Below are 14,598 nucleotides of genomic sequence, written 5' to 3'. Positions count from 1 at the left end.
TTACAAAACATTTCTATGTAACGGTGAGAAAGCATTGACTAAGGATATATTTTGTTCATCTTTTCCATTAATACTTAATGTGCCTAGCTGGTAACTGGATGTCTCCTAAAAAGTCTCAAACCCAATGCGAGGCTATACCCTCTGATGACATCACAAGCTCCTCTAAATCCACCAATGAAATGATGTAGGTTTCTTATTTGGTAATGTTTTTACATGAAGAAAAGTTATTGATAGTTCCTTGTAGTATGTTATTACCAACTCAGCCCAGGTGCCAAACAACTGAGCCGATAAAGTTGATAGCAAAATCTGCAGACCAACGATTGGTCGTAAAGAAGCGTCACCACCACTTCAAGGGACCTTTTGCACAAACCCAACATTTTTAAATAAACTACGTCAAAGCAAAGGCATTTTTTTTCTCTCAACCCATAATTAACAATAAAGGCAGACGTCAAAACTACGGCATACAACTGATAAAGAGCAGACACTGAAAATACTGAAACAATGACTTTAATTAATTGTATTATGTAAACAGATTTCACATAACTGTATTAGGTCAGTTGAAAGCAAAATTATTAATTTAAGATAAAAAAATATTAGGTTCAACTTAATATTATTGCTTTCAACTAACCTAACACAGTTATGTGACATTTGTGGACATAATACATTTAATTAAAGTCAAAGTTTCAGTTGTTTCAGTGGGAATGTTCAAATAAAAGGATTCAGTGAGAGTCCTGATAACACACGGTTTAATCTGTTTTCCTTGGTCCATGCTACACCCTTCCACCAAATTTCCCCCAAAAATCAAATAGTATTTTTTTGTGCTGACAAACAGACAAAAAGCAGCAACAAATAGAACCAAAATCATAACCACTTTGGTGAGTGTTAACTTAATAACTTAAAGACCAAGGAAAATTAGATAACTTTTACTTGTGGAATAATGACATCAGGTTAGAACATACTGTCAGTTCCCTCAAGTTGTATTACTCAAACAGAACAAAGTGTGATCTGCGGGTTGTTGAGCAAGGCTTTACCTTCAACACAAGGTAACGCTGGCATGGAATTAACAGCTGGCACTGCACAGGGTGCAAGTAAAAGAGAAAACATGTTTTCTCCTCATGTTCTTTTTTTGGGCCAATAGTCCTGCGCAATACCCTCCTCTGACCTCCTGAAATATTTTTCACAGTAAATGTGGTATGTACGATGATTATCAGTCAGTGATTATCTTTAAGTCATATGAGCTTCAGCGTGGATGCATCGTAAGAACTTACAACATAAATCATAAATGAATTGCACGGTAAACTCAATTTTGTTTAACAGTTTTTTTTGTCTGGTGAGCGTAAAGGATCAGGAACACATTAAAGCAACTGAATGTACTCATTCAGCGAGCATAGACACCATAATTAAATGCATGCATAAAGCCTCACCTAAAACCCAACACCACTGCCTTAGGGCTTTAGAAAATATGAAATAACAATAAAACATCTTTATGTCCTATACTTTGATACCTTGGCTGCACATAAGAGAGCAAAACTAATTTGAAAGTAAAAACAGTATCAAGTTATTATTGTGTATTTCAAGCATGAAATTAAAAAAAGATTAAAACAAATGTACACAGATTTTTCTTTTTCAGAATCACAGGTTTAGTGTTATTTTTCTCTTCATGCTGGCTGGATGATTTGTTTAAAATGATCTGAAACCTCATGAACGGACCGAAAGCCTCCCATTGAAGTGTTCCTGACCCGATGATCACTTTCATCATCTCTTCCTTGCAGTTATCACCCTGAATACTCTTGCAAATTTTTCTTTCCGATTCTTTCACTGAAATCAGTGAGTGTTTGTATGGAGGGACTTCAGCAGGCAGAGAGATAAGTGATAAACCGAGATAGCTGACATTCTCAGGCAGCAGCAGAGTCATCAGCACACAGTGCAGGCAAACCTGATGACTTAAACTGTCCAAATTGACTGACAGGTCAGTGAGTTCATGGATTGGGGTTCAAACTGCTCCGTTTGTAACATAGGGGTGCTGGCACTTGCGAAGGAGAAGCACAGGGATACATGCACACAAAGATGCACATTCATACATGAAAAGGCCACCATGCTCCAGGATGAAATAATGCGGAGGCCACAGAGGAGGAGATTAGTCTGTATCCATAGTAGAGATGAAAATGCTCCGTACAGTCATGTAAGTGGTCACTAATGCCTGACCTAGAATGTGAGGTGCCCCATTACCCAAAGCCCACACTTACACTAAGAATGAAAAATATTTACACCAGAGCAGGAATGGAGTTACACAAGCAGTGCCCTGCACCACCATGTCCTCTGCCTCCTTGCAGCCTGTTTTGCCCTACATCAAACCAGCTCCCTGTGCAGCAGCGAGGCTCTCACAGAGTTGATGAAAAAACTTCTAAACAGTGTCGACAGTACAGGCAAAAGACTTCCAGTCTCCGATTGAACTGTCATTCACAGCTTTTCAATGGGTCCCGTTTCGTTGCACATGTGATTGGACTTGATTGAGCATTAAAATTCTTGAAATTGAGCCAGTGTTAATATCATGAAACAAAAAGATTTCTGACACTGACAAATAAATAGTTTTATCTATTTGATGGGTCTCACAAAGGCCTATAGATTATTGATTCTGTACAGAAAGTAGGTCATTCCTATTAAAAGAGATGATGTTGAAGGGCTGGAGCCAGTAAGGAAGGAGATCTCTGTGAACTTGCTGAACTCTACAAACTGAGGCTGCTGTTGCCTCAGTATCTGGGTCAGGATTCCCTGGATGGAGAAGGGCCTCCCTACTGCCTCTCTGACAGCAACAAGCTGAAGGAATGGAAAGTGTTGGAGTAGGAGAGAGGCCACAGGGTTGTTTCTTGGAAAGTGGAATGTCAATAGGCAAAAACAAAGTCATAAATGTAGGGTTAAAAATGTGCCGCAGTAAAATGTTTCCTAAAAACCACCACCGCCATGGTTGCTCCCCCAATTGTTGAGTACCAGTGATTTTTGAATGGTATCGTTCCTTTGAAGAGAATAGTCAGTTGAGGCAGCGGTGAGTGAGGTGGATTGCTGCTAGTGAGCATGCAGAGTTCACTAGGAGAGTACATTTAACAAAGGTCTTTGAACCAAATGAACTGTACGTGTCCTGGAAAAGTCATGGTAGCACACGACAAAAAAAAAAAAAAAACTGCAACTGTAATTCTAACAAGTCATTTCAACGCAATGAATACTTAGATATATATTTTGTCTTTATCCAGAGTGCCTATTATACCATGACTGTCAATTGTATCTGCAGCGCATAAAGGGAACCGAGGACAGCGTTGCATGCTTCAGTAAACTAAAATCCTACAACTCTTTTAGTATCTTGCCTGTTAAACAATATGTCTGAGAATTACAATTCTAATGTAATAAAATTGATAAGAAGCAACTTACATTTAGCAACAGTATCTCAATTGGCTTGCACAACGCAAAAAAAGAGTGAGGCATTCAGACGGGAAATCCAACTAACGCCAAGGTTAAGAAATGGTATGGTCCACATTGGGAGTTTCTGTAATAAGTTTACAAGATTCTTCCAGAAATGGAAATACATTTTAACATTGAAGAGCCAGACTACATGCAAGAAGGATATAGTATATACACCAATCTGTTATCTCTACAGCTTTTGGAAGGGGTCCAAGTCGTTATTAGAGGAACAGAACACAGCAATCCCCCCCATCATTTGGAACCTGGAAAAATAACTTTGAAATCGTCGCATTGTGAAGCAAAACGTTTCCATTCTCTGGTGATTTTGACTTATCTCAGGGTTACTTGTATTTTCAGAAACACATTCAAACCTTTAATAGATATACTACATTCTAAATAGAAATACTTTCAAAACAAAAAATGCTCCCACTAGTGTAAGTTGTTTTCAGTACACATTAGTAGATGGTGCATGCTAACACACTAAATGTTGATCTTAGTAATCACAAGCTACATGTTAGCATTTATTCCGAGAACAATGGTATTTGAACATTAGCATTTAACTCAGAGCACCTTTCTGCCTATGCACAGCCTCACAGCGCTGTTAGTTGGCTGCAGACTCTTAGGCCCCTACAAATTCCATGTCAGTCCGTGTCGTCCTTTCGGCCAAAAATACTCTTTCCCAATGACTTACATTTGAAAGAATCGTCTTTAAATCAGCACACGTTTTCTTTTGAGCTAAATAAACTAAACAGTTTTGGGCTTCATGCACTACTGACACTACTGATTTCATACAGTAGGAATGAACTGTATCCAGTTCTCTTAATACATCCATGGTACTTATGTGAGCTTACTTGACTCAGCTGCCCCACACGGCACTGCAGCTCTTCAGACAGTCAAAAGGTAGCCTGCATGGCAGATAATTAACAGTTGGATAAAATAAATACTAATTATGGCACACAAGGCAGTTTGCAATACAGATTGAGAAAGTAAAAGTATATTTGTATGAAAAGTGTAATACGTGTTTCCTCCGCATTCAGTTATATTGAAAATGAGTAATCAAACATATAAAAAATATTCAGATTATCCCTCTGTAGTTGTAACATCACCATCGCTGCCATGGCCCCACGTCAACCTGTTGATTACATCGTTGGCACACTCTGACCTCCCCGCTGTCCTGAGCCTCAGAGGTAAATTTGTCAAAGTTTGACCCCAGATACAGTATACCCCTCATGGCCCCATCAACTCATCGCCCTGCATCTGTTATCTTATCACTATAAACAGCAGCTCTTTGCTGCTGGATGTCATCATGCACCGATGTCCTGTCAGCCTGCCTGCTGGTGGGCATTCAGAGGAACCCGTGCAGAACACAGAGATGTTTGCAAGAAAAAAAAAATGTGGCTTATAGTGACTTAATTGAGCTTCATGGTGGTTATTGACCAAAGAGGCTATCTTGCACCTGGCCCTTATTATCACTGAGCAGACAATGTACCTATAAAGGCACATCACACTACAGTATTGACATACTTTGACTTTTTTTTTTCAATAACTATAAGACGATTATAGAAGATTATCTTTTCTTTTTTGTTCTTTGATCTTAAACCAGTTGTTCAACATAGTCATTTACATCTCAATTTGCTGTATTTAAGTGCAGTTCATGCATTTTGTTGGGGGATGGTGACATGGTGGCTAACTTGTTGTGCCCAAACACAAAATACATACTGAAAAAACTGAAACATTGACTTTAATTAAATGTAATATGTTAACAGTCCACATAACTGTTTTAGGTTAGATGAAAGCAATAATATGACATTTAAATAAAAAATAACCAAAGAAAGAGAACCTACGTGTATCCCAAAAAATCAAGATATAATTTCAAAGCAACGTATATTCTGTACGACAGCCCCAAAAGCTTAGTGTTAAAAGAAGAAAAAAAAAAAAGATTTGTTAAATTAACTCATTAAATGACTTGTGTGGTCAAAAGCTGTGTATTGCTGCTCTACTTGGCTCCATCTAAGCTCTTGCTTCTTCTCATATACATACAGTATAGAAGTGTCAAATATGAGAGAAAACCTTTGTCTAAACTCAATAACCCAAATAGATCAGCGGCCCAATTTGGATGATTACCCTCAATGCTTAAAACAAGTTGAGATGGGCCAACAACTTTTTTTCCCGTTCTATTAGAGTGTTAAGAGACAAAACAGTGTGGAACGTGAGAGCATAACAAGTGTGGATAACAAGTTTGTTTACTACAGCATGATGGACAGTTCTCCATGTATGGTACAACAGTAACCAGAACACTGGGGTGCAGAGAAGAGGCCTTACACACTCTTCTTAGAAATGTTGTGAGTTCATTCTTGCATGACGTGATGTGTGTAACTTCTCATTCATTCATATAGAGAGGGTGAGCAAACAGTGGAGACTCAAAGGAGGCTTTTCAGGAACGAGCAAAGAGATGTGAACACATCCTGCCGCTCACCGAGTGAAAAACATTCCTTAGCGTACAGTTACAATATCAGGTTTCATTGGGAACAGAACTGCATAGCTCAGTGACGTAGTAAACACGAGGAGAGAAACTCAAAAATATGGATGAAAACATTCAAAACAAGCAGGTTGAGACACAGTTGTAGCTCGGACTCAACTTGCTCATAGTGTTTTTGTGTTCACATGTGGGCGAAGATCTGGGAGGCCCAACATTTTACAATCATTTTTTCCCATGCAGATATGAGTTGCACAAGACTTGTTTTGATCACTCTTCTTGCAGATTTATTGTCTTTATTAAGTTTATGGCTAAGGGAAAGAAAGGCACAAAGATAACGTATCCATACTTGCTCAATGCATAGGAAGTAAAAGATGTTTACTTCACGTTACCTCAAAGCTGAGGCTGAGGCACACTGGCCTGTTACAAAAAAGAGAAAAATATCAATTTCATTAGAGTTTGACTTGTTTTTGCCATCAATGTCAGTTACAAATTCTCGTAAGAACATATCAAATCGTACATCTGTTCAATACTGGCAGCCATTCATAGCAAGACTGTTTGTATTGAATCTACATTTCCAGATTTTGCTCAGGGCGCCACTAAGTCGAGAGCCAGCACAGGTAGTTATACTTTATGTAGTTATGCAAGCACCGTGACATTATGCCCGGCATTACTGGTCTGTTTGTCCTAATATCAGAATAGTCTTTGATGGTTTGCTATGAGACTGGTACTAATTATAAGTTGCTTTGGATGCAAGCTTCAGATAAATGCAGACATTTATGTCCAGATGAATGTCAATAACTTCAGTGCCATTACACTTTCATCTGAGATTTGAAGTGAGTTTTTTTTGATGACTACTGTGGAATGGATTGGAATGAAATGTTGTTAAGGCGTTTCTGTTGTTATTATCCCTTAACTTTTCATCCAAACTAACAGTATCCGTCTTAGTGATTTGTGTTTAGTGCTAAGTAGCACATCTTAACATGCTTAACTATAATGATGAACATGGTAAACACTAAACCTGCCAAACATCAGCATTTTAATATTATACTTTTAAGAGTTAATACTCAGCATCAAATAGTTTATGGGAAGCCGTTTTATAATGGCCTGTTTTATTTGTCGCCTGGGAATTACTATTTCCTGACCTTTTATTTTACATGAGTCATTATTTCTGCTACATATTCTTAAAACCACCCACATATATGTTCTTACATGTGTGCAGGTGACCTACGCGTGACTGCTGAATGTGATTCTGCACTAGTCCAAGGCTTTCTCCTCTTGTTTTTTCCATGCCTCTGTTTTTTATTTCCATCATCTTCATTTGTGTTTACAAAGTCTGATGTGGTTTTAACCGGCTCATCACTCACGCTGGTTGTTATAACATCTGTCTGGCTTTTCGGTGCCAGGGTGCAGGCCGTGCCCACGCTGTGTGTTGATGTCGTAGAGAAAAAAAGCCTCGAGGTCATCCAGCATGATCAAAAGAGGGTTTTTAATGCTGTTTAGTGTGCTTGCCAACAGGCTAACCCAGTTGTTTTGGAAAACACGGCGGTATATTAGCCTGTTTTTTACGTGCTTGTATGTGTGTGTTCGAGCAGGGCATGGAGATGCTGTTATGAGCTGTGCAACTGAGGTGAGATAGTTGTTGGAAAGGAGCCAAATGTTTGAGTTCAGAGGGGTCCTTGTGTACCCTGCCATGAACTCTTACAACCTCTGTGTGTGTGTGTGTGTGTGTGTGTGTGTGTGTGTGTGTGTGTGTGTGTGTGTGTGTGTGTGTGTGTGTGTGTGTGTGTGTGTGTGTGTGTGTGTGTGTGTGCATGTGTGTGTTTTCATGTGTGTGTCTGTGAGTGTATGTGTGTGTGTGTGCATGCATGTGTGTGTCTGTGAGTGTGTGTGTGTGTGTGTGCGTGTGCGAGTGTGTGTGTCTGTGAGTGTGTGTGTGTGTGTGTGTGTGTGTTTGCATGTGCGTGTCTGAGAGTGTGTGTGTAGGTGTGTGTGTGTGTGTGTGTATGTGTGTGTGCGTGTGTGTGTGTGCGAGTGTGTGTGTGTGTGTGTGTGTGTGTGTGTGTGTGTGTGTGTGTGTGTGTGTGTGTGTGTGTGTGTGTGTGTGTGTGTGTGTGTGTGTGTGTGTGCGTGTGTTTGTGTGAGGGGTGAAAGGGGTGGTAAGTAAATGAATGAATGAGCTAAAACATGCACCGGTCGACCTCGCCTGTGCCGACATGGTGGAAAGTGATGCCCCCCCCAGCACTTATTTGCGTGCATGTGACAGTGATAACATGCAGTACATCCCGCTTTGAAACATCCTCTACAAACCGACCAGGAGAGAGCGCATATGTGTCATTTATCATGTTGACTGCAGGCTGAAGCCATTTATCTGTTGCAGACAGCTCACGTGAAATCAGATGTGGCAGAAAATACTCCATCTTGTACTTAAGAGAAAGTACAACCATTAAAGTGTAATAATACTCTGTTTCAAGTAAAAGTCCTGCAATAATATAAAGTATATAAGAAAGTACTCCTTATGCAGATTGGCCCATTTCAGAATAATATGTTTTATATGTTCTGATTATAATTATTGATGCATTAAAATGTTATCAAAGCTGGTAAAGGTGCAGCTAGTTTGCACTCCTTTGTATGCTAACTAAAGCATTATTTAAGTGTTGATTTTGTATTTTTAATCCAAATCTGCAAAGTAACTAAATGTATAAAAGAGTTAAACTACAGTAGAAAAACAAATTAGAAAAAAATGTAAGTACTTAAGTAAAGTACAAACATTTAAGAAAAAATAGCTAACATCGTAATTGGAGACTGCAAAGTCAGGAAACATGAAGACATTTGAGCCTTTAAATCTTTATTCCTGTCAATTTTTATGAAAAGATCAGATATAAGTAATAATTTGGGAAATGATAACGTTCACTTCAACTCATTAATCCAGCAGACTAAACCTACTGTCCCTTTCTCTTATTAAATATATATTGCCTTTTTCCCCCTATTTATTCTGTCTTTGGTCCTGTACTTCAGTGGTTTGCCATTATATTACAGGGAGACTTTGGGGGAGTTGGTAACACTTGTAACATTGTTTCCTGTTCAACAAGAAAAATATTGAAAAAAGGAAAGGGGGGAAAAATATTGATATTTTACATTTGTTTTTCGTGTGTTCTGGTTCATTCCTGTGCGTCCTTGTCAGATTATTTTTTGGGGGGCCAGCAGGGCCACAATGTGACTGACCTCCCCACAGATGTTATTACACATCGATGAGGCCGCCCATCTGATCAATAACCCCTCACTGCGTAATCACGCCAACATAGTATGTGTGTGTGTGTGTGTGTGTGTGTGTGTGTGTGTGTGTGTGTTTGGCCTGTGTTTTTCTACATCTCTCTTTGCAAACCTTTTTGCGACTGTATTTAATTTGACTGCATCGATTTCTCCATGAACCACCTCCTCAAGGTCTTTTGCATGAGGACTCTGATCTAGCTGTAAACTTGTTGTGTTGTGCTATTTTTTTTTTTTAAATGTAGGCAAAAAGTTGAAAAACAAGCTGCAGTTTCAAGTCTCTGTGGCCTAAGTCATGATGAACCTGAAGAATATTATAGAGTGATTTAGCTTCTGGTAAACGTTTCTTGTAAAAGTTGGGAGGTGTAGTTACTCTTGATAATGCATCAGTGACACTTTATTGGGTGGTAAATATTATTTCACTGTAGCGGAAGTCATTTTCCCTGAAAGAGCATCGTAAAACTTTAATTGCCTCTGTTCAGCATTAAGGTAATAACCCTTGAGCTGAAAGTTCGAACCGAAGTGTGTCAAGGGAATAAAGGTACTTTTTTTAGACATGTGGTGCTAAAAGAAATGAAAAGCAGGAGTTTCGGGATAACAGAGGTTACCGAAAGTTTTCATTGAGACAACAATCTCAACTCAAGGTGTTTCCACTCTCATAGTCTTCATCAGCAGAGTGAGTTAACTCTATTGATATGAAAGCGTTAGCACATTTTGGGTAATTTTCTTATTTAGCTTATTTATTATACTCCACATTCATACACCTTATCTCCCATTTTCAGCATTAACTCTATTGATATAACTGTATTTGTTTTAATATATTTTTACATATCTAATGAAAAATATTTTTAGAATTACAGTATTTGCAATGTACCAAAAATAGATCACCCTTTTTTTCAAATTACATTTTTTATTTGTATTCAAACAAACTTAAATTGAATACTGTATCATATAACAATAAATGTTCTGATTATTTATATACTTTTTGAAATGTTAAAATATTGTTTTAACAGATTCTATGATAAAGGTAATTTTAAACTGATTATGTCTTATTTGTTTTCTGACTGAGTTTCCTTTTCTTTTGATTACATTTAATGAAATCGAACCTGTGTCCTGATAACTTTGTCTTTTTGTGTCTATTTCCCTGGGTGCAAGTCCCAAGGTGGTGTTGTGGATCCTTTATCCCCTTTTAAACATCCAATTGAGTATAATTAACACATAAACACACCACTCCGCCACAGTCTGGTGGGTTACCAAAAAAGGAAAAGTAATCAATTCAAAACATTCTAGTTCATAAAACAATCCAATATTCAAAAATATTTTTTGAATCCCCCGTATCTCCTACAAAAATTGTTTGATGAAAAGATTAATTAAACACTTGTTACAACAGTAAATCAGGTGTGTCATCTTTACAGAAACTGTCTTAAACTTTTCAAAATGACTAAATGCCGTATCACGTTTTTGACTCAGCGGTTCACAGGGTCAGAAAAACATTTTAATCGTGTTGTTCATTTACGGTAAAAAAAAATCCCCATAGATGATACACTTTGTGCAGGAGGGTTGTGTGTGTCGCCAGCAGCATGTTTATTTGTTTGACCCGAGCTGTGTTCTCTATTAAGGGCCTGCAGAGGAAGTCAGGGCCCTGAGGTCTGCCGCCTCCCGGGGAGCACAGATGAGATATCCGTCTGTTTGTCATTAAAGGGTCAATCTGTCAACATGACCTGATCAAATAACTATTACACATTTTGGCAGCTGTGTGTGTACTTGTGTATTTGCACTGCGGTTCTGTGCAACTGGAGGGTTTTTTGCCAAAGCAACTAGCAGCTTGTTGTACACCCACTGTTCCATTTCTTGAACATGTGCATGTGCGTGGTGTGTTTGCGTGTTAAAACACAGTTGCGTAATATTGATCAAAGCATCAAATACACACCTTTCAGATTTTTTCTTGTATGAAATTCTTGACCCCGGTGAAGACACTGGCATTTCTTACACCTAAGACATAATTGAATCATACACTACAGCTTGGCACCCGGCTCTGCATCTGCCAATTGGCTCCCTACTCCCTCAATGCAAGAGGGACCCGGTTTCTCCTCAAATGAAACTACTGTTTGCTATCCTTGCTCCAAAATGGTGGAATGAGTTTCCCATTGACATCAGGAAAGCAGAGATTCTCTGCAGACTGAAAACCCACCTTTTGCCTGCACCATGGACATTTAACTTAACACAAAAAAACACAGAAATAGAACAGTGTTGTTCTTAAAGAGTTTAAGCTCATTTGAAACAAATGCACTAGTAATGGTTTGGCTTATTTTAGGAAAAAAATGTGCAGGTTTCTTACTGTTCTGAATTTGTATTTTTAACATGCCTTATTTGACAAAAGCTTCAGCTAAATAAAATGTAATGTACTGACCCTCTTAATTTTTCCTGATTTCATCGAAATTACGCCGACTGGAAGCTCAACATGTCTCCAAGAACCAAAAGCTAGCTTTTATTCAGGCAATACATTTATCTAAAAACCTCTACGTGACGAAGTACACCAACTCAAGTACTGTACAGTTCCCCAAAAAAACAAAGAAATCCTCTCTCCTGTAGTGCTGTTCATCAATCTAGATTGTTTTGCTTCTCTTGATTATAAAGGACCTAGATGGCACTCAGCTAGAGGTGCTAAAAGCGCCAAAAATACATCAAAATATCAAAATCAGCAATGTCTCTTTCCAGAAATCATGATCCAGCTACTCAAGATAATCTACATATATAGCCTGTTGACAGCGCAACACTTAAACATTAATGCTATTCTTCTCAGGTGATCTGTCAGGCAGCTCAGAATAACCTTGCGTACATCAGCAGATCCACACTTCCTTCTTCATCTCCTAACCCCTCCCATTCACACTGTGACTCTATGGACGTAGCCTCAGCCAAAGGTTGGGAGCCAGCTGACCAAAACAAACTAAAGTAGACCAAGGGCTTCTGTAGGTTGTTTTGGTTAGTACAGGTCCTGAGTTCTACGGACAAGGGCCCTTTCTATCAGAAAAACTTGAGCTTTGGGTCCTTTGATTATATCCTGCTCATAGTACTTCTGTACTCCTACTTTATTTGAATGCAGTACTTTTATTCTTAGATTATAGTACCGCTACTCCAACTTGAGTAAAGGATTTGAGTAGTACTTCCACCACTGCAGACTAACCAACCCACTCTCACACATAAACATGTAATAGCTACGTTGGTCCACAGGGCAAGACGTACTCATTTAATGAATAACCCTCTCAAAACGTGATATGGATACGTTTTTTTTTTCTTATAGATTTCTAATGGCCAGTTCCCATGTCATGTGATCGTTAACTTTCCCGGTGTGAAAAGAAAAAAACATGGCGGACACCCGACTCATTTTTAGAGCAAAATCCTAAATTGTAGGATACTTAGGTTATTATAATGCTTTTTGATAACATTTCTAGCGAGAAGTGTATATTCTACTTTCAGAATCTAAGTCAGTGGATGTGTAGAATCTATAGTTTGATAGATATTACGGAGATTACTTCAGGTCTCGCCAGGCAAATGTATGCTATGCGCGCACCTCCTGTAAACGTTAGATTGAAACGTCTTTCCAAACATTCATTTCTCTTGATATGATGATGAAGTTATCATCATCATATGTGCAAGATGAATTCACATCAAAGACAAGAAACAAATTACACATCCAAAAAGCTCCAGGGGGATGAAAAAAAAAGACAAAATAATTAAAGAGGCATCAAGGAGCGTACTTAAAATAATGCACATTTAGAAATATTACTATGAATCTTTTTTGCAATTTTCCAGGACTGTATTTTTTTTAAAGAGACAGAAATAAAACAAGGAAAAGGATGGCTTGCTACATCTCCAATACCAGCAGAATATATGGCATTTCCCAAAAATAATTATTAAATTAACCAAATCAGATATTGAAGATTCAAAATAGGCCATTTAATACAAAGAGATTGAGCTTTTTACAGCAACAATGTTTTTAACCCGCACCACCTAGTGGTTAAAACACGTTATTATTTTAGTCATTGCAATGCAAGTAGGTTGTGTTGCTAATGTCTGCTGCATGTTTTGCTGAATGTTGTATTTGATGAAAACATATTAACATATTAAGAGGAGAAACACACTAGGGGGCAAGTAGAAGGCCAATGTTAAAAATATAGAATAGCAAATATCAAGAAGATACTGTAAGTGATATCTAGAACATAAGTTTAGTGTTGGATGTCCAAAGATATTGATAGGAGGGTGAGCGAAACAGACAAACTAATTAGGCTTTATTGTAACATTAAAGTATATTTTAGGTTAAGATCTTCTTTTCAATAGGCAATACGCTTTGTGGATATGTGGAAGCACTTATTTCAACTGACATTAGGCCTATACATTTGTCTTACGCGTATAAGATAGTATATGTTGACAGTATAACAAATGTGCAGAATAAGACAGTTTGATGGAGGAAGTACACACATTTGAAGGGATGTGCAAAATAGCCAACAGTCTTTATTGAACCATTAGAGAATAACAGGTAATGAATATATGCTTTATAAGGATCTGCAGATGTTCTCAAGCACCCACTATCAAATATACTGCTAAATTGTTTGAGGGACTTAATAATCACCTTCCCTGAATTTTACTCAGGTGTAACTAAAGTGTTATTTAAGGGTTATTTATATTTCATATCAATAATCCAAATCTTCAACGTAACTAAAATAAATATAGTGGACTGAAAACACAATAACCTCTGAATTGTAGTGGAGTAGAAGTACAAAGTAGCATCAAATTAAGATATGGAAAATACTTACAGTACTTACAGAACTTGAGTAAATGCACTTAGTTACTTTACATCACTGCTGCCTAACACCTTTTCTGCAATGTCAAGCGAGTTTATCACAAGAGACTTATCTTTTAAATAAACTTGTGTATTTAAGGTTGTGGTCTACCGTTATGATTTCGCTTAAATAGCTATCAAAATCAATAATATCTTAAAATCATGATGATCTGAAGATGATATATGGCTACTGCCATATTTGCAAAATGTCCCTCTGAACCTTGACATGTGCATGTTTCAAAGCTTATTAATTGACAACAGGAGGGGTCAGAGACATAGGACCAGCTGTTAAATAAAGCTCTTTGGACCTTAGCTGCCATGTGGGTATATGAATAGTGTCCAATATTAAGACAAGCAATTTTCACCCATTTATCAATTATATATTTTTTATATGATAACACTCAGTTCTCTTCTCAGCAGGAAACCGATGGACTGTCCACTCCAGGTAGGGAATGAGGCCTTACCACAAGTGAAGGAGTTCAAGTATCTCGGGGTCTTGTTCTCGAGTGAGGGAACAATGGAGCGTGAGATGGGCCGGAGAATCGGAGCAGCGGGAGCG

The sequence above is a fragment of the Eleginops maclovinus genome, chromosome 20 (genome assembly GCF_036324505.1).
Source record: "Eleginops maclovinus isolate JMC-PN-2008 ecotype Puerto Natales chromosome 20, JC_Emac_rtc_rv5, whole genome shotgun sequence".
Lineage (NCBI taxonomy): Eukaryota > Metazoa > Chordata > Actinopteri > Perciformes > Eleginopidae > Eleginops > Eleginops maclovinus.
Note: the sequence above shows the minus strand (reverse complement) of the source record.